The sequence below is a fragment of the Gavialis gangeticus genome, unplaced genomic scaffold (assembly GCF_001723915.1).
Source record: "Gavialis gangeticus isolate Ggan-Ray unplaced genomic scaffold, GavGan_comp1, whole genome shotgun sequence".
Taxonomy (NCBI): domain Eukaryota; kingdom Metazoa; phylum Chordata; order Crocodylia; family Gavialidae; genus Gavialis; species Gavialis gangeticus.
Genome location: NW_017728993.1, coordinates 54,488,075 through 54,513,028, shown reverse-complemented (window position 1 = coordinate 54,513,028; position 24,954 = coordinate 54,488,075). Strand labels below are relative to the sequence as shown.

General features: G+C 40.1%; 1 protein-coding gene and 2 long non-coding RNA genes across 3 annotated transcripts in view; 2 read left to right on the top strand and 1 right to left on the bottom strand.

The window, feature by feature from the left end:
* Positions 1-24,954, top strand: part of BRINP3 (BMP/retinoic acid inducible neural specific 3) — a 404,685-nt gene that overhangs the window by 375,513 nt on the left and 4,218 nt on the right. The gene's annotated exons all lie outside the window — the stretch shown is intronic.
* LOC109286916 overlaps positions 16,498-24,954 on the bottom strand; it is a 13,525-nt gene continuing 5,068 nt past the window's right edge. Inside the window, exons 2-3 of the long non-coding RNA XR_002094707.1 lie at positions 18,874-18,881; positions 16,498-16,511 (exon numbers count right to left, since the gene is read on the bottom strand). This is a non-coding gene — a long non-coding RNA (uncharacterized LOC109286916). The remainder of the gene's footprint in view (positions 16,512-18,873; positions 18,882-24,954) is intronic.
* On the top strand, positions 18,071-21,146 carry LOC109286918. Its single transcript, XR_002094708.1, has 3 exons — positions 18,071-18,445; positions 19,580-19,687; positions 20,008-21,146. It is a non-coding gene; the product is annotated as an uncharacterized LOC109286918 (long non-coding RNA).

The window sequence follows — 24,954 nt, the reverse complement described above, 5'->3', positions numbered from 1 at the left end:
CCCCCCCCCCCCTTGTTGTGGCACTCATCTTTAATGTGCAGTCATAAGCAGCTTCCTGATGTTCCACCTTCTAAAATCAGACCTATTGTGTCATGTCCTGGGTAGGGAAAATATAAATTTCTAGAACTGAACTCAGAATATAATATTATTAAATGTTTTGAAGCATTAGATTAGTTTGCCCTCCCCACTTGTTGGATCCCTTCTTTAGATTTCTAGGGCATCTGTACACATGCACGCGCCACACTGGCACATGCTTTGAAAAGTGCGTGGCACTATGGTGCATGCACTTGTATTAAGTGGTAAAATGAACATCAGCACTGAGAAAATGGTAGTGGTGCACTTTTGAACTAAAACAGGTTGGAGGTACCTTAGTTCAAAAGCTCACCACTGCCATTTTCTGTGCACTGATATGGATTTTGCTGCTTATACAACTGCATGCACCGCAGCACAGTGCGTTTCAGCTTGAGTGCAGAGCAGACTCAATTAATCAAGTCTGCTCTGACTAGCCAGATCTCTAGCTCATCTCTGCACAAAAACGTATATGTATAAATGCCTCTAAATTCTTGCTAATGCCAGAACCTATATCTGTCACAATTACATATTCTAGTATACGATCCTCCCACACTGTTTTTTCCTTGTAAGTTACTTGTAAGTTGACAAAACCTGAAATGCTCAATCTTATATTTTATATGCTGGTTGTCTTCCTGCCTTAATTTGACATTTAAAAAAGTTTCAGCTAAAATGGTTTACTTCTTGCCAAAAAATGGCACATGTGGTTTCACCTATGTTAACTGAAGCCATTTCACTGACATGTTTTAGCATATCTCATCTCTTAGAATAAGAACTTTGTAATTTGGCATATCCATAAAAATCCATCCAAATTTGGCCAAACAAACGTTGGTAAAAATATTAAGTCAAACACATTTAGTAGGAACAGCAAATTTGACATCTCTGAAGATTTTATGTACACATGACTAAAAATGCTTCATCCCAGCAAGATTTTCCTTTTGTTGTTAATGCCTCAAAACCAAGACTCTAGGTCCTCTGCTATCAATGATTCTCTTTTCTGGTACTCAGGAAACATAGATCATATATTATCCTAGTTAGGATTTCCCATAGAAGAGGAGAGTCACATAAGATAAGCTATTTTAAATAACAGATATCTTCAAATAAGTTTTTATGCCTATTTTAAAGTGATAGTATACTTTTTAGGAATTGTATACATTTCCTCACAGAGTCAGAGGAAAGTTACCTGACTTGAATGAAAAGTAGTAAGAAGTAAGAAGTGCTGTGGGAGAAGGGGATCTCATTAAAAACTATATCATAATGCATAGTACACAAGGGAAGAAAGTTGGAATTCAGGTGTAAACCATTTCCTACTTTTTGAGTTCATTTTTAACATAGTTTTTTAGATGCAGTATCTGCATATAGCTTGGGGTTGAGAATTATGTGGCATCTCATGATCCTAAAATTAACTCTGATCATGATTGTTCCCCTGCTTTCATGGATAGAATATGCTCCTTCTTTTGTGGAAAACCTGGTCCGTGCCCAACCTTAAACCTGACCCTCAGAAGCATAACTACTGAGAGACTATCACAAGCCCCAAGTGCCAACTTGAGGGAAATGTGCAGAAAGAGCTTCCACCAAGTGGCTGGGTAGCCATCTCCTTCAGCAGCCCAGCTAGAGTTGCTGTATATGCAGGGGTCAAAAAAAAAAACCTCTGGAAAAAAAATAAAGGAGCAGCGCACACCTGGGCAACATGCCCTTGCAACATGGAAAACTCTGGACTGTGCAGTATGTGGCGCTGCAAATGTATTCACAGCACCACATACCTCACGACCACGCTCATCTGGATGTGCCCAATGTGGCTAGCAAAGCATGGGATTTCTTTATCTTTTATGATACATTGATGCAAGGATGAAAATGTAAGCAATATTAAACTGCTCGATGCTTAAATTGCTCCAAAGACTGTCTCCGTGACAACAGTGCTTGCATTCAGAAGGAAATTGTAAGACTTGGCAAAACAAGGAACAGACACTTTTACTGGACAGACTCTGTCTTAAGGCAAAACCCTGGGCAAGGCAAAGCCAGAACCCAGCCCAACAGACAATGTACTGAAGAGACTGTGCAATAGTCTCTTTATACTGTGGAATGGTAGTAATTTGTTGTAGGGTTGTGTTACCTGTGCTAGCTGCAGTACTCCAGGCCTGTTTTATCCCCATGCCCCAGGGAGAACACAAAAATATAGAATACAAGCACATGTTTACTCCTGCAGGTCTAGGTAGCCCATGCAAGAGCTTAAGCATGTGGTGTCCTATCTGTGTGGGCAGGCAGAACTAAATGCTTACTTGAACTATGTGAAAAAAATTACATGGGGTTTCCATGGAAACTAACAATCGCAAATGGAAGCTTTTAGGTGAAATGAAATGAGCTCAGTCAAGTTACTTTCTGATAATCAAGACATTATCTGTAACACATTGCTATTTTCAAATAAAAAAGCCAGAAGCTAGGATGTAATTATTCTTAAATATTGCCAAATTACTGCCTTCTCTGAGATGTGAGTTGCTAGTAGGTTTCTGACTCGGGATCAGAGCAGTTTGGGCTTTATACAACATCTCTGATCAAGAACGGAATGAAGATAGAAGCAAATTTTTCCCTGGTTTCAGCACTCCTTATATCAATAAGTGAGAGAATATATTGATGACATATTTATAAAACACAACAATTTTCAGAGAGACTGGGTGCATCTACACAAGGCAAAGCATTGCTGTAGTGACAAGCTACAGCAATGTAGCTCATTGCTACAGTGATGTAGCATTGGTGGGCATGGACCATGATGCTGCCACTACTGCAAAGTAGCAACAAGCAGTATCAACAAAGCTGACCTTTGCAGTATCAGAACTGCACAGTCCCAGTTACTTGCCAAATCAAGTACTAAATGACTGCACCGTAACAACTGCACAGTCGGGTGCATGTGTAGACGTGCCCACTATCTGCTATATATTCACATAACATCTGTGTATTGCAAAACTTATGCTATTTTTCATTCAACATTAATAGAAGAGTTTGAAAGCTTGACACTGATTTCTATTCTGAGTTTCTGTGAATGGATATTTGGCTTTAAAGGGTTAACTTCAAATAAGCCAAACATGCAATGTTTGAGCAGGATCAGTTTTTCTTTAACCTTCTTGTAATGTCAATCCTAGGGGTATGGCAGCAAGGCATCCAACTGCCTTCTGGAAAACACAGGATTATGAGTGGATTTGGGATTTTCAGTCCTTTAGCAAGTGGAAACTGATTGTGTTGCAGAGGCAATGTGATTAGTCATCAAGGTGAAAGTGTTTACATTAGTCCCTGCCTACTTTCCTAGTGACAAAGCTGCTTGCCTTTGCTGCCAATCAGCAGTACCACAAAACGGTAGCTGCTAGACAGGGGGGAGAAGGGATTACAGCACGGAAGAAAAATATCTTAGGAAACAGGCTGGAAACAAACCAAATGAATCCTCTGGTGCAACTTTAAATGCTGCTTTAATATAAATGCAGTGCCATCTCATTTACCAAAAAATGTAAAAGGGCTATCAAAACTATATGGATAAACTGGGTTTTAAATAATCAGGGGAATAAAAGGAAGATTTATGCCTGAGGATTTTTTTTTAAATAGGAAATCATTATTATTCAGTGGAATTCACCTACACAGCAGGAAATTCTCTGCAGGACAAAGGAAATATTAAAGCTCTCAACTTGCACTTTAGCTAGTTGTATGGTGATATTCTAGATTCACTTACCCCTGGCCACCACCATCCTATCCCTTGCATCCCTTCTGTCCCCCTTTTCTTTGTTTCAGTTGTTAGTTTTTGAAGGTAGGGACTGTGTCATCTATACTGGATGGCACTTAGCACTGTTCTTAGTTGGTCCCTAGTAACTAGGTTCATGAACATAATAAGCATACTACCAGTTGTCTGTGTGCCTAACAGTGGAGCCCTAATCTTGGTTGGGACTTCTAGGTGCTAATGCTATCCCACTGATTAACAGTAATTATTGTGGCATCTTAAACTTTAATAATTTTTAATGTAGATTGTTATCACCTAGGAAGGCTTGCCCAAATGATGAGGCTACAGTACAACTGTAACTGGAAGAAAACCAGTGGGAAAAATAAATCACTACTATATACACTTTAAAAAAATAAGTCTAACCCAGAAAAATCTGACAAGCTGAAACATAAGGATGGGAAAGGATAGAATAAACAACTAGCCCCTGTGGTATAAGTGTTAAAGTTTCCTACTAGAAAAATCTTGAATTTTTTAGACAGCCAGCTAGAAAGACAGCACATAAGTGTTTTTCCATATCCCATCTTCATGTCAAGATGCTCTCCTTTGTTCGGTATTTACTGGCACTTATTCTTATGTATAGAACTTTGATTAAGTATTGACTTCCACGTGTCACTTTTCATGGGTTCCCATAGTTTTACAGAATATTTCTAATTCTCACATCATTATGAACAATGACTAACTGGATACAATGACATTGCAGGTAGCTGCTAAAGTTTTATCAGTCTTTAAATCTGCCTCAAAATGCTCAGAACAACAACAAATGCTCTACACATGTTTGTGCTCTATTTTTCTAATCTAGTTTTACTCATTAATGGTCCTAAAAAGGTCTTCTAAAAGGTCTAAAAGGTACTGGTCATTTTATATGAGTTCCTTCCCATGCCAAGCATTAAAGTGCAGGTCCTTTGTTCTATTTGTCTGGTTGCATGTCCTTGATACACCCCTGTTATTTTTACAACTATCTATATTAAGCTTGAAATGTTAGCCCCAAGTTACATAACATAAGAATCCTGAATAGCTGATCTTTCATAAAATTGAATCACAGACAACAGTTTTAATAACCTTTGACACTTGTTGAGCTTTACTGCTGTAGGTAATGTTGTAACAGAGCTCAAAAGATTGTATTATAATTTTGTACAAGAAAAAAACCAAACAACTGAGCTAGGTTTTCTGTGTATAGATTCCAAGGTAAATACAGCTGACATCCAAATACATTAAACAATGAAGAATAAGAAGCAGTAGATGGCATTTCATTTCAGAATAACTGAGGATAGTATTACACTTCCCAGCAGCTCATCCATCAATCTTCTTTTAGGTAGCTCCCCAGAAATAAAAAGTTGTATATATTTCAATACAACTTTAATAGCAGAGATCCCATAGAATAGCAGAATATAACATAGCTGTTTTAAAAGCTTGACTTATACTGTACACAGTGGCTGCATCTACACAAGACACTGTGCATTAGCTCGTTACTACCGTGCAGTAGCATTGTGGGGCATTGCTCCATCAGCATCACCACAAAGCCATGCAGGGATGCTACTGTGCAGTAATGCTAGTGACTACACAGTCATTTAGTACTAGGATATGCAAGTACTAAATGACTGTGCAGTAACAATTGAATAGCCAGCATCTCATGTAGACTCAGCCATTGTCTCTCCAGAGTGTTGAGCTGTGAGCAAGCGTTTACTGTATTTACCTATGTAGCTCGGGTATACCCAGCGGGGTGTGCTGTGTCTTCCAATAACAGTGGTGGGAGTCAGGGAGGGTGCTGATGGAGGGGACTAGAGCAGTTTCCTCTCCTCTCAACAGAGCCAGGCCAAGACCGAGTGTTAATTATATACAATTTATTACGGTAATAAATACTTAAGGTAAAATATGGAATATTTACAATAAAGCTTAGCATATGACACCACATATAATATTCCACAATCCACATAAACCATATAACTTACAGCATACATAATTAACACATTAAACAAGATAGTTAAGGTTCCAACATGATAAACACATATGGGGATCAACTTATATAACCCAAATAAGTTAATAATATTCTCTAGACCTACCAAGTAACAATACAAATATACATATTAATACATTAAGAATATACGAACCATACAAACTCCCTTAAAGACTACCCATAGCTATATAGATCTTGACACAACAATGATCACCCAAAATAGGGAGTGCACTCTGTACCTCCCTGAGGGGTTTCCAGGGAGCCCCTCCCCTTTAGGGCCCTGGGATGTGGATACACCTCTTCCACAATGGAGGGGGAGGCAGCAGACCCTCCTGTCCCATGCCCGCCTCCCCTGTGGGGCCCACTTCCCCAGCAACTCACAGTTCCTCTTTGAAGCAGCCAAGGTTCATTCCCTGGATGCTGATCCCATGAGAGCCTCTCTCCAGCAGTGCCTTCAGCTCTCTTCAATGGCCTGGTGCCCCACACTGGGCAGCCCAGGGCTCTCTCTCTTGTGGAAGCCAAACTCTTACAGACTCCAGTTCCCTGGTTTCACGCTGGGGGTCCTTCCTTTCTTGGGCCCTGCTCTGGGCACCAGGGCTCTTTCAGTTAAAGGCAGAGCTGCACTGAGGGGCTCCGGTCACTCAGCCTAGGGCTGGGGCTAACTTGAGCAGCCACAAGCTGCTCTCAGGCAGGTCCCCCATGCATCGACCCCTGATCCAAGTGAGGCTCGAGCAGCCAGGAGCTGGTCCAAGGACCAGCTCTCTGTGTGTTGATCTGTACACCGACTGCCCAGTTGCTTGCCAGGTTCACAGGCTCAAGCCGCCTCAAGCATCTCCTAGCGCTTGATCCCCGTGTGCCAATTTGCACACCAGTGAAGCTCAAGAAAGGCCCCAAGGACAGCTGTCTCTGGAGTTCCTCTCTCCTTGCCATCCCTTGTTGTCACACCAGTGTGTCAAGCATGCTCCCCTTTTATACTCTTCAGTGGCTCCACCCCTGAAGTTCTCTGGACCTGGCTGGCACAGTTCTGATTCAGGTCCAGCTGCTCCTTTCCCCCTGCCTTCAGAAAAGGGCAGGGCATTGCTTCCATTGTGCTACCTCTGGATTGGTGGGTAGGCTTCACCAATCAAACAGGAGACCCTCGAGCCTGGGACTCAACCCAACTCCTGAAAAAGTAAGCTAGCTACACTTAAATACAGTAAAATCCCTGTTATCCAGCATTTGAGTAACTGGAACTCTCTATTATCCAGAATTTCTGGCTAGTCAGCAAGATGCAGGTGGGAGAAGGGGAGAGGGAAGCTTGCATGAGACAGTGACCACTTCCACCCATCACCCTGCACTGCTGCCACTCTGTGTGCAGCTGCCACCACCCCTCCCACCGCCCCTGCTCTGCTTCCAGCCAGAAACCCCTGTACCTTAGGTAACCATCATTTTTAGGTTACTGGCACCCTTCATTCCCCACTCATGCCGGATAACAGGGATTTTACTGTATAAGACAACACTAAATATAAGACACCCTTCAATAATTAGATTCAGTATTTGGAAATTTATAAATTTGTTATTTTCCAAGTATAGACTTTAATTATTGGAGGTTTGCCTTGAAATTTTCCCCTCTCACACTACAGGAGGGAAATATATATCTAGGGGAGGGACAGGTGGCCGCCTTGTCCTCTGCCTCTCCTCAACTTCCTCCTGCAGCCCCTTTTCCCCCTCCTTACTATAAAGCCCTGCTCTCCCTGAGTACATGGAAGTGAGGGGCAAACTTGAAAACACTGACCTTGAAATAACTTACCTGTCATAATTGTCTATAGTCCCATAGACTTAGTTCATCCAGAATCAATGCATTTCACCTTTTTTTTTTAAAACGGTTGCAAGTGTTATCACAGGTACTCCATAAACACATTTTTAAGCAATACTTTTGTACCTATGTATGTGTGTGGGGGTATATCTATATCTCTATATAGTACAAAACTATGCATGATATTAGTCCAAAACCAAAAGGGTCTTGATTTACCATATAGTTAATTGGGCCCAGCCCCAGAAGAGTCAGTGGCATTTCAAACCATGGTGACCCCACAGCTCAGTGCTGCTCAGTATCTGTGTGTACTCTAGATTTTAGGTTTTAAACATTTTTTGATTTGCAGACCCCTAAAAAATTGTTTTTGAATGGACGTACGGACCCGTTTGAATTGTAAATGTGGGCTTTCAAATACTTCTGATTGGTCATAGTCATCTTTCAAGGACGCTTTAGAGGTAGTCTGCAGACCCTGATGGGTCTGTGGACCACAGTTTGAAAAATCACTGTTCTAGATAGCCCTCCACAAAGGATCTGTGTAGTAATTAGTTCTCACCCATGACTGGAACTAGATGTTCTTGTTGCAAGTCCTGGGATCCTCCAAATTTTATATCCACATTAGGCACTGGGCAGCCTGGTCCAGTTCCATTCCTGGGAGGGTGGGACCACACTAATCACATGCAACAGGCTAAGGAAGGGGGGAAAGAGAGGGATTCTGGGTACACTGTTTGGAGGCCTTCACTTCCACAGCACAGCTCAGCTGCAGAAGTGCAGAACAAGTCAAAATGTATTCAATGTAGTGGCTCACCATGAGCTGAAAAAGTTGATGCTGAGGGGAACTGCACTCAGTGGGCACTACCATCTATCTTATTCAGATAGGCTATACTAATCTGTCATTGTGGTAGGCTCCCATCACTATGTTTGCCCAATATGGGCCATGTGTTTTATAGTCTTGTCATTGTTGTCTGCATTTAATCAACTTCATAGCTCATTTCCATTACTGAGCACATACTGTTTTTGGCAGTAGTTTAAGGATAGACAATCCATTTAGTGAGGTTTCCTTGTATGTGAATGTAAGACAAGGGAGTTTCCCCTCTCCATGCTGATTGGGAAAAAAACCCGCATCTTGTATTTGAGTAAATATGGTATATTACAATGATTGAACAGGGCTTATGATGTAATGCTATTTCAATTGAGCTCAGTACAAAAAATCTGTTACTTGTTCTTTATCCACATGCCCAAATGTGTGCACTCTATCCACAACACCCATGCCTTTCATTAATCATAATCACTACATACTCCTTTCCAAATTACCCTCTTTTTTCCATCAGATTTTACTGGTACAGTACCAGTCAATGGTTTGTCCAGCTTGATTTGTTTCTTTTGATGGATCTATTTGAAGTTTTAAGTTTTTAGATAACAGCATCTGATCAACCACCAAAAAGCTGAGTAATTTTCAGTGAATCTTTTTAGGGGATGTCCAAAGTATTTGGAGGAGGGATATTTTTCTTATGCAACAAAAAAGATTGAAGGGACTATATTCATGACTAACTTTCTCCAACCCATTTTAACATCCCACATTGCTTATCATCAGAGGTTTTACAGATCTATTAAAATAACTTTGTTAAGACTGTTACAAATGTCATAATACATGTGAAAATGTTGCTGGAACTAGATCTAAAATGTTATCTGCATATTTTCACTTGTCAAAAAAATATTCTTTAATGGATTTTTTTTCCAGGAGCAAATGCTGTCTGCTCCAATCCATTTTCAGTTATTAATGTTAGTTTTTAGGAAGTCTCTTTGAAAGGCAGCCACATTAAATTAAGTCTTTTCAGGAATAACATGGTGTTTCCACTGAGGAGAAATTTAAAGGGGCAAGGGGAGGGCGAAAGCTAAATTGCCATTTTAAGATTAGATTTCCTTAAATAAAATTTACTAGGTATAAGCAGTATCTTAATAAAACTACTTTAGGGACCAGTTTTCTCTTTTCCTCTGTAGTACAGTAAACATAAACAAGTAGTAATGAATAGGGACTATCCTCAGTGGAGTGAGATTGAATGACTAGAAGCAGTGCAAATTGATTAGCAAAGGTAATATGCTTCTTCTCAGCAAAAAGGCTGTCACTTTTAGACTTTATGATTTATATTTGATTAGTTTCCATATCCCCTTGTTTTGGCTACACATACATACACAAGGATTGTTGGAAATCCTGTTAACATGCTGATATAAAGGGATCTATGTACTTAGCAGATTACTCCTACCACGTTTCCAGTGTTTCCAAAGCCAATAAAACCAAGTTCAAAGAACAAAATGCAGAGTTCAGACAGACATAAATTGACATCTCTCTTTTTCTACAGGATATTTCAAATTGTTTTTGCTCAGTGTTTTATTATTGTAAATAAGCAGGTAAATGGCATGTGTCATAATCACATAAATACTTGAATTCATTCCCATCTTGAAAATGGGTTATTGGGAGTATGTAATTTCTTATGGATCAATTTTATCTGTAGGTCTTGTTTCAATCTTTGTAACTGAAGAAAGAATTAATCACACTAGATGGGTGATGTTGGAACTAGAATTCATTAATAACTTTACTATGTCACTGATCATAATTCTATTATTCCAATTCAGAATATGGTTTTAATTTAATCAGTAAATAATTTGCAAAGATAAAGCCATTCTGTGCTCTCAAAATGTGAAGGATTTTTACTTGTTTGGTGGTTTGGGGTGTGTGTGTGTGTGCAAGTGTGCATGCGTGTGTGTGTGTGTGTGTGTGTGTGTGTGCGAGTGTGTGTGCGTGTGTGTGTGTGTGTGCGAGTGTGTGTGCGTGTGTGTGTGTGTGTGCGAGTGTGTGTGCGTGTGTGTGTGTGTGTGCGAGTGTGTGTGCGTGTGTGTGTGTGTGTGCGAGTGTGTGTGCGTGTGTGTGTGTGTGTGCGAGTGTGTGTGCGTGTGTGTGTGTGTGTGCGAGTGTGTGTGCGTGTGTGTGTGTGTGTGAAAGTGTGTGTGGGTGTGTGTGTGTGTGCAAGTGTGCATGCGTGTGTGTGTGTGTGTGTGTGTGTGTGTGTGTAATTAGCAACAGGTATCAACTTAGGTCACTTATTTCACCTGTGCTATGTTCCATTCTGCATCATATGGGTTTTAGTGTTTGACTTTGATACTAGAGCTGCTGATCTAAAGAGATAGGACTACAAAAAAGTGAAAGAAAGTAAAGGTTATTATGCCATTTTACAATGGGATCTGAGGTAGAGAGAAGTCAAACTGAGATTGCTTAAGTCCAGATCTACCTACGATATGGTAATCATCAACTTTGTAGGAACATAATTTTTTTTTTAATTCAGTTTATTTTCAAGAATGGCACACATGAAAATGAAGCTGCTTGCATAACCTTGATGGAAATACAGGACTTGATGCAAAATCAGTTTCTCTAATTTTGCTTCAGTGGGCTTCATATCAAACTCAGGGGTGAAATCGGGAAATCAATGAGAATTCTGCTATTATTTTCAGCGGCACCAGGAAGTAAGTTAAATTTCAGAATATTGGAAAATTTGGAAAAATTACAATTCCAAGGCTAATATTCCCTTTCTGTATTCCAAACCACCTTTAAACTTTAGGCCAGGGGTCAGCAGACTTTTGTCAGTGCAAACTGGAGCTTGCAACCCAGCTGTGACCATGGATGGTCCTGAAGTCTCTGCTCCTTTGGAGTGACTACCTTGCTCTCCATCGTGGAAGGGAGCATTGCAGAAGGGATGGACAGCATAGTTTAGCTCAGGAGTGGGTAATTATTTGGGTTTCAGGACCACTTAGGGAGTTGTGGTGAGCTGATATAGGCTGGGTCAACACCCTCTTCCCCCCTCTTGCCCCAAGGCTGCAACAGCCTATCAAAACTCCTTAAATGGTAGATTACTAGACTGGTAGTAATCTGGTTCAGGGGGCACTGGATGGAGTGGGTGGGCAGGCAGGATCTCCATGGAGCCTTGCCCAGGACTTCTGTGGGCAGGGTGCACTTGCTTAGATGGATGGGAAGGGACCACAGTGAGCAGAGAGTGATGTTTGGGAGTGGGTGGGTCTCAGGCCAGGGGTCAAGATTGTGGGTCAATGACAGCGCGGAGTTGGGGCCTGGGGCAGAGCCATTATTTGCTCCTGGCACTACCTCATGATCCCGGCTCCAGCTCCACCTGTCTGTCCTGCTCCCAGATGCCTCTCCCCACTCATCCACAGCCCCATCCCATCCACCCCATTGAATGTGCTCTGCCCGCAGAGGTCACAGTTTGGTCTCCATGGGAACCCTGCCCATCCACCCACCCCATCTGGCACCCTTAGAGGTGGATGTGGGTAGATGAGCCGGTGTGCCTGGGCAGCAGGGCTGGGTTTAGTAGTGGCATCAGTGACACTGGCAGCGGTCATCAGAAGTAGATGGTACTACCAGGGCTGCCAGGAAGTGGAGTCCAGCTTAATATGGTTCAGAAACTACCAAATGCTTATCCACAGGCCATTTGCTTTGTTATTTGCTAAAGAAATTTGAAGAAAATGGTGTTTATACTGATTTTCTTCACTATAATTGTTTTGGGTTAAAAAATGTTAGGATGTTGTCGTGGCCTGATCTGATGCTGCAATTCAATACTCTTGCATATATAAAGTCTGATTTGGTTTGTGTTTCTGTAGGCCTAAATGCCGATTATTAAATACTGGTCCTTTAGGCAAAAGGTTTCTTTAATATTCTTGATTCTCAGATTTGCATTCAGAAAGTAAAGTGGGTGGTACATTGTACCTTTTGCAAGGCTTAGAGTCTCTTTAAACTCATGTCTCTTAGAATACCTTCCCATTATATTCTGACAGTTTGGAGAAGATGCTATCAGGTCTTCAGGGAATAACTACACAAATTAAAAATGGGAACAGTCTATCATATCAAGTCACCTAGTCCAACCCTTGAAAAATACAGGATTGTTCTATACAGCTGTTCCCATCTTCTAGATAATTCTCCTTGGAATCACAACCTAATATCTCACTCTTAGAAGAATTTGTTTTTCCTCACATTATTAAAATCAAACTTTTCCTTTGCTTAATTTCATTCCATTACTTTTAGTTTATCATCATCAAATCTTTGTGAAATGAGTTTGCTTTCTCCTTAGGGTCTATATCCTTCAAAAAACTTATTTATAGACAGCTATTTCACTCAAAAAACTCTTATCCAGCCTAAGAACAAGGTACATTTATTTAGATATTTAATCTTTCTTCTTAATCCTTAATTTATGTGGCCCTTATTTGAATTTATTTCCATTTCTGTCATAGAAATAGAAACAGAAAACATTATTTTAGGTGCAGTATCTTATGATACAAAGGGACTGAAGTTGCTACAGTAGTAAAACTGGCTGAACATTTTCAAATTTTCTAGTAAGAGGATAAATATTAAGTATATTCTTCACACACACCAAAAAATCCAGATTAGTGATGAGTCTCACATAGGAAAAGTTGTTATGACTTCCCTATTGTTCTTACTTCTTTATTTTATTTATCCCATTAAAATTGAATATATAAAATGTGGCTGAATGGTTTTAAAAAGACATTAGTTCTGAATCTGTTCATATTTGTTTTGTACTATCTTTCTCTTGTGTAATTCTTGTTTCCTCTGTGTGGCAGAAGTCCTCGTTCTCTTTGACATCTACACTTGCTATCCTATTCTGCTTTTACCACCAAATCTTTCAGCCATTATTTTCCTTTATAATTACTGTGCCATGGATCATTAACAGGGTTATTCTGAAGGTTTGGGAAGGATGGTTCTGATACAAACTTCAGCAAATAAGGAAGTGATGCTGCATAGTAGTTTGTTTTCAACTTTGGTAGTAACTTGATAAACATGTGAACACTTTATCCTAAAGTGTACTCTCCTCTGAAAAACAAAAGGGGGAAATACCTTGTCGTCAAAACAATTAGGCATAGGCATTAGCAGTGCTTAAACCTACAAAGTTTGCGTTCTGTTTATTGACTAAAGATAATTGCAAGGGTTGCAACCAATCCCACTTATACCCTTTATATAGTCATCCATGCCATCCTGAATATTTTTCAATACCCACCTTGAGATTAAGGGTTAAATTAAACATCTCTTCCATCTCCATTTTAGCAACAGAATACTTGTATGTACAAGGTCATATATTATAGTTCAATGCTCCTGTTACCACCAAAGGAAACTGTAAGCTTTCTAGGAGATTTACAAATAAACAGGAACTTTGTTTCATCAGCAAGGACCAATGACTGGTATCTGTTGTTAAGAAGATAAGAGCATGCCATGATAGTATATAACAAGTAGCTTCACATCATCTGACTCAGTATGGTAGTTAGCTTGATGTGTTAAATTCAAAATAATGAAAACTATACTTTTAAGGTTAAAATAATTTTTAATCTGACATCTGAGGTAACATGTGGCTGTGTTGTTCAACTAATCTGATTAAGCAGAGTTATCCTAACAGAGACCATTTTTTTCCCTAATACTATTAGGATCATAAGGAGTGTATTATAGAGTAAAGTGTAAAAATTTTCAGCGGCACAAAATGATAGGTGAAGAACAGAGGCTATAGAACAGTAGTATGAGAACTTGGTATCTGTGAGCACCAGTGAGGAATTAGGATAGTGGTAAAGAAAATAAGAAAGGTTCAGGAAAAGATAAGAAAGCACAAGTATAGTCACTTGAAAATAGTCTTAGAAATAGCTAGCTCCTTTGTGGCTTGCTTCATATCTAGTTCCCATATGCCGCACAGTCTAATCCCTTATATCATCTCCCTTCTCCTTTGCAAGCTTAATTTGCAGCCCAGCCATGTCTTACTCTAGTGCTCCTCTTCTGAATCTCTGTATTTTATCAGATCTGTGGACCTCAAACTTTGAACAAGGCCAGATCTGGTGTTTCCTGGAATATCTATTAGTTCAAAGGTTCCTCTCTGCATACAGTTTTGCAATGGGAATCACCTTTGCAAATGGACTACTAGGTATTCCTTAGAAGTACTTCCATGAGAACAATGAGCAAGGCTTCTGCTAGTAAATTGTACACACTTTTTCACCTCTGAAATATATGATGAATATTTAGTTAGTTTCTGATTAAACACCTTGATTGCATTAGAAGATATTTATCAGATCCACTGAGCATCATTAGTGCATTGCTAATCAGAATACTAGATTTTCATTTGAAATAGGAGCATTCCATCAGTTTTAGAATAAAGTGGTGTGACATGTATCACTTTAATAGCCTAGAGGATTGATAATGGGTTCCATGGTCTTCTGCTTCTCTTTTAATGTAAATTCCATGCATATTAATAATAATAATAATAATAATAATAATAAAAGTCATAGGAGTGAAAAGGAGTGAATGGGTCCATGTCATATAACTAGTCTCTAAGCCATAACAAATGGTGAGACTTTGAGGTTTGCTATGCCATAGTTTCATAGTTTCTAGGATCGGAAGGGACCTGAGCAGATCATCTAGTCCGACCCCCTGTCATGGCAGGAAAGAGTACTGGGGTCAAATGACCCCAGTAAGGTGGTCATCCAACCTCCTCTTAAAACCCCCCAGGGTGGGAGCCTGCACCACCTCACTTGGAAGCTGGTTAAGCTTAGTTAAGTTAAGCTATACACTAAAGTTCATAAAGGAGCTTGGAAAGTGTAGACCTTACTGACTGCTTAATGATCTGATAAGAAAAGTAAAAAATAAAAACACACTAATGGTCAAAGAAGCTGATTCGAAGAAGGTAATAGCAAAAGCAGTAGCTGAATAATGCAAGAAGTAATGTGAAGAGTAAACCCCATGAATGAGGCAGAGGTAAAAAGAACTGAATATTCAGGTGTGCAAACTTGATAAAGAAACAAGTAGAAATGGACAATGATAGATATGGACATCTAGTGAGATAGATAAACACTAGCATGTGTTTAGGGCAGTTGGGGTATAACTACAGAGGCTACCAGACTTGTTTTTTGTAGCAACCTTTGGGACCGTTATTGAGGTACTGTGTCACTACCTGTCTCAGGCAAGTTTCACTAAAAGACTTGTTACACATGCACGTTGTTAGGTGGCTCCAGCAACTCTTAACCCCTGGATTTCCCATACATTAAATACCTGAAACTAATTTCAAGCAACTTTAGTTGATTTAAATTTAGGCTACTCCAGGGGCATTTTATCTCTGACCCATGTTATCCAGCTTATGTTATGTGGCCAGTCCTCACAGATGAGCCACCCAAGTTATAGTCCTCCAGCATCTCAGAATACAGTGGTCTCTCTGCCGCTCCTGCTCTGTGTGGACAAACTTTGTATTCCCTGAAATCTAGTGCTCAGTGGGTAATTCTGGCACCAAACCATCTCCTCCTCCTGCCCCCAGAGGTGCGACCTTTCCACCTCCAGGGGTGCAACTTCATACAAACAATTTAAAGAGTACATGCCATCTATCAAGGTCACAGGGCGTGGATAGATCCAGGAATGGGGTCTTTGGGGTGGGGGGAACAAGATAGAGGGCAGGATATGGTCTCCATGAGCTGGAGTTTACTTCCATGGGATAAGGCAGCGGGTCCTCCAAAAATGTCCCTTCCATCACTACTCCCACCTCCCAGCCACTCCAGGAAACAGGACCAGCACCCGCATACCCCAAACCCAAACCCTAAATTATTAAAACATGAGACCTTCTGTAATTTACTTGCTCTTTCTTTCTTTTCTATTTTTTTTTACTCTTTATTTTGTCTTTTAGTGGCTGACTTCCTTCATTTAACCACCCTACCCCCAACCTCATTTCCTTTCCACCCCATTTCATTACTCATCCCAATGCCATTAGCTCTCTGCCTCCCAGGTTCATGTTTCATGTACCTCTGCCACAACCCATCTTTCATACACCCTGACCTAGAGAAGGAATAGAAGTCCATCCTGGATCCCCAGCCCTGTGGTGGCAAGTCACAGCTGTAGCCTAGTCAGGACCCTGCTCACCAGCCCTCTAGTGGCAAGTCATAGCTGTATGGGTGGGGGACAGTCAGAGAAGGTTTTTAGCTTTAAGGTATAACTGCTCCAAACTCAAGCTAGCACTAACAAGGAACAGTGTTTGATCAGCTCAAAGTGCAACATGTAACAAAGCCCTTATTTGGGCTAATTGTTAAATAGACCAGCTGGTGTACTGCCCAAGTGACAATAAACCACTCTGAGGTTCTGCCACTAAAACACAAATTTGAGTATTTTTTTTCTGTATCAGACCTAAGCTCCAGAAGGTTGCTTGCAGGCAGCAGCCTCCTAGAGTACACAGGTACAAGCAGTCTGAACACTGAGAACAACAGAGAGCAAGAAACTGCCCAAACACCACATGCCTCATAACAGCACAGGTAACCACCTTAGAACCAGTTTCATATTTTCCCCCGCTACTCTTCTTGAAAGGCTGTTCCAGAAAGTCAGTCTTGTGCTGATTAGAAATCTCCTAATTTCTAGTGTAATTTCTGTCAGGGTCAAATACATATTTCAGTTCTTATGCCTGCATTTTTTTAACTGAATACTTTCTAGAGCTATATCCCATGAGGACTTTAGAAAAACAGCAATCATCTTTTCACATTTTTCATCAATACCCAGGCTACATTTAAATTAGTTAGTTTTAAGTACTCTAGTAATTCAACTGCAGTAGTATTGTGACCAGAGCGGGCTAGACTACCACCTTAGTACTTCTTAGGTAAGTTCTGCAGCAGACACAGTTCTCTATGTGCTAAACCAAAAGCAGTATTTGAACTAACTAGTTTCAAGCTAGTTTCATTACATCTACACAAGCTGCAAGCACACAATGACTGTAGAAAAGGCATTCTCTTAATTTTGCCAGTTAATTTCAATAAACCAAGCTCTAAATTATTACCATCTGCTTGACCTCTTTTTGGCTTGTTTAGCATAACTCATTCTAGGTGGTCTCATTCTAGGTCTTAGAAGACAAGGAACCACACAGGAAGACCATTATCCAATTTAATACCAATTAATGTCTGCTGGCAGTCTCATCACAGAAGCAAGTGACACAACTTTGCTGTTGCTCTGTGGAAGAAACTCCATGAGATCAGGTTTTGAACAGTTTAGAAAAGGATGTAGGGCAATTGCTTTAGCTGTTCCTGTTCCGACAATTTATACAGGACTGCACGGTCTCCAGAAAAAAAGAATGAAAAACAAAAATAGGCAATGGATGTTTTAGTATCCATACATTTGTTGTTAAATTGTTTCTGTTTTTTACTCAGCAGCTGCTTCACTGAGTGCTCATCATCTGCCATTGAACCTGCTGATATACAGCAGATGTTGAGCACTTAGTGGAGCAGAGAGGGAGGTAGAGATGTTGCATTATGATTAAATACCTGCTACAGTGATTACCTAGGGAAACCATTCAATTCTATTTTTGTTTAATAGTATTTTGTATTGGACAAGCATTGATACCCAATTTATAACAGTTCCAAGTTATTTTCTGTTGATATGTGTGCTGTTCTAGAGAGATTGGATAAGTTGCAAATTTTAAAAGGCACATTAAGAATATGAATTATTAAGAATACATTTACAATGTATGCAATGTAATCAATTTACACTAAATCATTCTACATTGTCACTCAGGATGATAACAGAAACAGTTAACAGATACCTCAGTAGGAGTAACAAATATTAAGACTACTTGGATGTGATCCCAATTGACTGATTTAAATGGTGTCCATTGATTTCAATAGAGTTGTTCCATTTTATATGAGATGAAGATTTTCTCACTTAGCTGTTTATAGCTCACACAATATGGTCCTGTTGGTTAAAAGTACTGCAGCCCACTGCCTAAATACTTTTAGCAATGTTATGCTGAACTGAAATTGAGTGTGGTGGTACACTACAGCCAAAGCATCATAAAGGGTAAGTGGCACATATTAAGAAAGTGTTTAGGCAAGTGGAATTACCTATTATTTATTTGGTAGATTTATATCCTTCCTCCCCCTAAAGAGGCTCAGGGTGGCTTGCAATATAAAGCAGATAAATTATAAAAATAGATAAAAAAGAAATGTAAAATAACAGACTCCCTAGACAATGCTCCCAAATCTACCTCTGTCTGCTGAAGACCTGCCCTAGTTAAAATATAAACATTTTTAAAAAAGGCTTACAGTGCTTTCAGAAGATGTCCTGGCTCAGATGAACCACAAGAGGGAGGGAGTTCCAAAGCTGCAGAGCAATTAGAGAACAACCTCTCCAAACATTTTGTGCACAAATTGCATCTAGAGGAAGTTGCTTTCAGCTGAATTTAGGGATGGTGATAGAATAGTCCTTTAGGTTTATAGGACCCAAACAGCTGAGCCTCTCATAGGTCAAAATTGGTACTTTGAATTGTGCCCAGAAATTTAGTTCTTCCCTTGCTTTGCCTCTATCTGCAGAACTCCGCTTAGCTTATGCACTAATATAAAGTTGTTTTACTGAAGTTCTTAAGGGAGGTGGCTTTTCAAACGTTCCTTGGGAGGAACCATCCTTGCATCAGAAAAATGTTGTTTGACTTCCAGGGAAGTCAAGTCCAGCAGTTTTTAGTGTAGTACCTAAAACTGAGGGTAAGATACAGATATTTACATTGATCTTCTGCCTAACGAATAAAAGCAGTCTAAATATGTATTTTTCTTTCTACAGAATCATTGTGATATGGAATAAATGTGCATTATTTTAGAGGCTGCTAATATTTAACCCACTAGACAGGACTAAGAAAAGTGTAGAATGGCACACTATTAGTCTTCAAATTTCTGCTAAGTTTTATAATTCTTATTCTGTTATCTAACCTAAGAAAAGACATTGCAATTAAAAATGTATTTAAGCTTATCAGGACCTGTGTATTTGATCTTTGTACTCAAATAACATAAGAGTTACACAATACAAACATATACATTGTTTTTGTATGATGACGATAAAGTGAAAGCAGAGTTTTCAAAAGCATCTTGATTACTAAGTGCTATTAAACTGAACCATAATTTTATTTTTTTTTTAATCATGCTTTTTGCTTATTTTCATGAGACTTTCTCCTCAGTATTTATACACAGAAGGTCTCTTCCACAGCTAAGTTACAGCAATTTCCTTCTCCTCCTGGGCTCTATGGAGGACAAATCAGGACTGCTGCACATGGTGAGGGATAAGAATTAATCTAATGCATATTGTCCCCTTGCCTACAGCACCAGTAGATAAGCCTAAAAAATAAGAGATCCTTTTCTGCACTGCAGGAATCCTGCAATCCACCAAGCTCTGTAGTAATTTCTGAGGGCAGAAGTAAAGTGTGGTGTGTTTCAGGAGCAAAGAAACTCAGAGTCTGCATAGAGACACAAAGTCTGTATGCAGGCAGCTTTCTGTCTCCTGCTGTTACGCCAATAATCATACTAGGGACTGGATAGATTTCATGGCTGAAACTTTGCTTCTACTTAAAATCCTTATTTTTTTTCTCCTTACAGATGGGGGCAGTCTGACCACAAGTTCTTTTCATCCATAGAAATGCTTATTTCAGAAACCACATTAATGGAACAGCATCAGAAAGCATACACTGTTGTACCAATTTGTACCTCTTACACTGAGAGGATTTAAATCCACAAAGCTGAGAATATGTTACTCTTCTGAGGCAGTAAAACTTACTAAAATAAATTTAAAAGGAGGGAGGTGAAAATTCAGAAGTTATGTATAAGAGCAAGCCATTTCTTCTAGATAAATGCTTCAGAGATGTACTTTCCATAAAGAAACACCAAGAACACAGTTTGTTACAAGCAAAGTTAACATTTGAGAGGATTTGTGGAATAATAATATTTTATATAATGAAGCATAACTTTATAGTCTTTCTAATAAAAACAAATGAATGGAGATAATATATCTGAATGCTCATATGAACTGGTCAGAAAACAAGACGTCCAGTTAATTAATAATTTCCTAGTTTTGGGATTTGTCTTCCTCAGAAGCATAACTGGGCAGTGCTGCAAGGTGGTGCATGGGGAATGGGCAGTGGCCTGTAGAGGCTTAATGGGGAAACCTGTCGCTGCATAAGTTAACAGAGAAGCCATTACAGAAATACATGTTAAGCAGTAATTTAAATGCCAAAATTATGAAGCAAATAAAAGGGATGAGAAGGGTTAATCAATACTTCTCCCTTCAATGGCAGTTTCCTCTAGGAGAGACCCGCCAGTCAGTGCCAAGCACATAGTTGCTGCTCTGCCCTCCCTACCCATCTCACAGCCAGCACTGTACCTACTTGCCAGAATCCCTGCAAGTGCATGGTACAGCAGGGGAATGAAAGTGTGAGGCACCTGCCCTGGCTTGGCAGCCCTTGCGGCTCCTGCCCAGCTTGCCCACCTATAGTTCTTCTACTGATCTTCACTTTGCACTGGAATGAAACAGAGACCTTTTGGCAATTTTATTTTGGAAAAAGATAAAAATGGAGACTAATACCATGGAATAGAAATAGCTCAGTCATTGAGCTACACACAAAAGACTAATGACGCCCATATTGTCACAGCAGGTCTTAATGGTCTGTTCTCTCAAGGATGTTTATGTGAAAAGATTTGGGTTCAAGAATTTGCCCTTTTTCAATGAAAAACCTATCTTGTGAAAAAGTTCACAACCAGCTATTATTCTTGATATAATTTAAAAAAGGTTAATCACGTGATATTTTGTTCTTTTTTAAAGATTAGAATTCAGTAAATATCTTTCATGCAAATTACAGTTTTCTCAGTGCTGGTCTGAACACAGAGACTTCAAACACATTGAAAACTTGACCTGAAACCCTAAGTCAAGGGGAGTATCTTCACTCATTTCAGTGGGCTGTGAATCAGTCCACAAGTAGAAGTAGATAAATAAAAGTAGATAAGTAGATCACCTTGCTGTCCACCTCAGGAAAGATCATTGCAAGAACCTTCCTGAACTGTCGCCTTCCACTTGCTGAAGAACTGCTTCCAGAATCTTAGCATGGATTTAGGGCATAAAGAGGCACAACTGACATAATATCCACTGCTTTCCAGGTGCAGGAAAAATGTTAGGAACAAAATAAACCTCTGCCCTCAACCATCTTTGACCTCATGAAAGCCTTCAACTCCATCAACTGAGAAGCAGTGAGTAGCAGCCAGCATACTGAGTCCATCAACTGAGCCATCAACTGAGCAGCACTCTGGAGAACCTTCTGAAGTACAGATACCCACCCAAATTCATCACCATTTTTTGCCTGCTGCATAGTGGTATGTGGGTGGTGGTTCTCAATAATGGATCTATCACATATCCGTTTGAGGTTAAGATAGGAGTTAAGCTAGGCTGCATCATTACTCAAACACTTGTGTCTATTCCTTACCACAATGCTACATCTGACCACCAACAAGCTCCCAGTTGGGAGTGGAGCTAAACTACCAAATGGATGGTAGACTGTTTAATCTCAGCTGACTCCAAGCCAAAACCAAGACCAGCCTGACCCTAGTCATCAAGCTCCAGTGTGCTGGTGCTGCTGTAGTGTGTGCATACTCATGAGCAGAACTTCAGGCTATTGATGACATCTTTACTGAGGCATATAAGAAAATGAGACTGACTCTTAACATTCAGAAGATGAAGGTCCTTCATTAACAAGTTCTTAATGAATCTGAATTATGGGTCCCCAGCTCTTAATTCAGATTTACAGTGAGATTCTGGGGAATGTTGAATATTTCCCATACCTTGGAAGCTTTCTCTCTCAGAAAGCTAAGGCCAAGAAATTCAACCTCACTTCAAATGTGCAAGTATAGCCTTTGGATGCCTAAGGAAATGGGTGTTTGAAGATTGTGACATCAGATCCAGAACTAAGCTCATGATTTATTAATCAGTCACAATCCTCACCTTATTGTATAGGGCTGAGACATGGACAATGTGCAAGAGACATCTCAAGCCACTGGAGAAGTTCCATCAACACTACCTGAAGATGATCTTTTGAATCCATTGGGAGCATCATTGTTAGCATCCTCTCTCAAGCAAATCATCAAGGTGATGATCACCCAACATCACCTTTGCTGGACTGGCCACATTATATGGATATCCATCTCCAGATTCCCAAGGCAAGTTTTATTCTCCCAGCTCCAGAGGAGGGCAGAGAAAGCACTTCAAAGACATTTTTATGGACAACTTGGAAAAAATGCAACATCAACTCATTGGAGACTATCAAATGGAGGAAGAATCTGCTTCAAGGATCTCAGTACTTTCAAACCTTATGATGACAACAGGAGATGGAAAAGCAGGAGCAGCAAAACAGTGTGTCACAGATTGAATCAAGAACCTGGAGCCACCCACTCCACATGGAAACATGCCTGAGCTGCAACAGATCCTGGATAGGCTTCATCAGCCATCTTTCGACCCACAGATAAGACAATCATGGAAGACAATTATCCTTGATGGCAAGGGTTTGCTGCTGATGGTGATAATGATAAATAGTTCTACATCACCTGATTTTGGTACTTGAAAAGCAAAAACAGGTCACAGTTTGGAACTGTGTTTTCCAATTGAAATAATTCCAGTGTCATAAAGTGAATCCTTTCAGTGCTATCTAAGTTATAATCATAGAATCATAGGGCTGGAAGGGACCCCGAAGGATCATCGGGTTCAGTCCCCTGCATAAGCAGGAAAGACATCTGGGGTCAGACAACCCCAGCCAGGTGACCGTCCAGTCTTTTCTTGAAGACCTCTAGGGTAGATGATTGCACCACCTCTGTGGGGAGCATGTTCCATAGTCTGGACACCCTAGTTGTAAAGAAGTTTTTCCTAATGTTCAGCCTGAAACTATCTTCCAGGAGTTTGTGGCCATTTTTTCTAGTTTTCCCCCAGGGCGCCCTGGTGAACAGTTGTTTAAGTTCACCATAAGTTTTCTTTATTATTATTATTATTATCATTAACAGTAGCAATATAATTGTTAAGCTGTGCCAAGCAAGACTGTGCAAAACATAGAGCACCTGACTGTGGTACTTCAACTCACAATAAGTAGCATCTAACTTAGCAACTAGTTTCTCACGAATTAATGAGAAAGGAACTGTTTGGGGAACAAAATACTGTGTGGCATACATATGTGAAGTAAAATCTGATCTAGAATACAGATACAGGGGAAGAAAAACCTTAAAACTTTGGAAACCAGTAATAAGAATGCATTAATCATGAATGGAACAGAACAACTTAGAACAACTTAGTGGCCTTCAGAGCTTAGAGTGAAAAGTGTTAGATGGTGGCCCCACTGAAGTCAAAGGGAGTTTCAATATTATCAGTGGTTGAGCTGTAAATGTACAAAGATGGGATGCACTATGAAGTCCAAGAAAGGCTTATCTGAAACAGTGAAGAGGAAAAATATTTAAATAAATTGTGATGAAAAAGGGGAAGCCATTGGAGGGCTTCAAGTAGAAAGTGACATTGTCAAAATGACAGGCAAAGAAAATAAGTATCTGAAGGTAAGTGAGACTCTGATGAAGCCACATAGAGGATTTAACCTCTATTATGAATACTATATAATATAAAAATGAACCTTTTTTGTATTTCTTCAGCTAACCAGCTCCCACTGAGCCTCAAATTCACATTTGTTTCATGTTAACAGATTCATATTTTACTAACAAAACTTTTCAGAGAAACAGAACTTTTCTTGGAAATAGATAATGAAGGGCATGATGCTGGAATTCATATTTACAGATCAGACAAAAAGAATCTATTTGAAGTACTTAACCTGGACATTTTAATTATGTAGTTCTTACTGCTAGTAACATGGCAGGATGACTCTTTTGAGATTAAAAGCAAATGGTATAACCTAAAGACACAAAAGAAATAAATAGCTTTATATTTCCATGTTTCATATCACTCAGATTTTGGAATTCTGCTAAGTATCATTTCTTATATAAAAGCATAAAGCTTTAGGAAAAAGGTGTAATGAGGGATGTTTGACTGGAGACTTTCAAGTTTTCTAAGGGTAGAATTTTTATAAGGATGGTTTATCTCAGTTATGTATATGTATACCAGGGATAGGCAACCCCTGACATGTGTGCCAGAGCACGGCATGCAAAGGAAATTTGCTTGACATGCATGCCATGGGGTGGACAGTGAGGGAGCCATGAGGGGCCTGATCCTTGTTGTGGCAGTGCAGCCCCAGTCCCTTCCCCACCATCTGCCTTAGGGCATGTGAGCACCTACCTCCAGCAATGAGTCAGGCCAGGGCTCTGCGGACCCTGGTATAGTTGCTTGCAGCCTCCCTACCACTGCTGCAAGCAGCCTGGACTCTGTGGTGGGTGGCAGAGTCCTTCCCAGAGCCTGGACTAGCTGTGTCAGGCAGCCTGGCGGCTGTAAACAGCTGCATCAAAGTCCAAGGAGCCTCAGCCTGGCTTGTTGCTAGTGGCAGGGGGACATGCGCCTTGGGGCAGATGGTGGGGAAG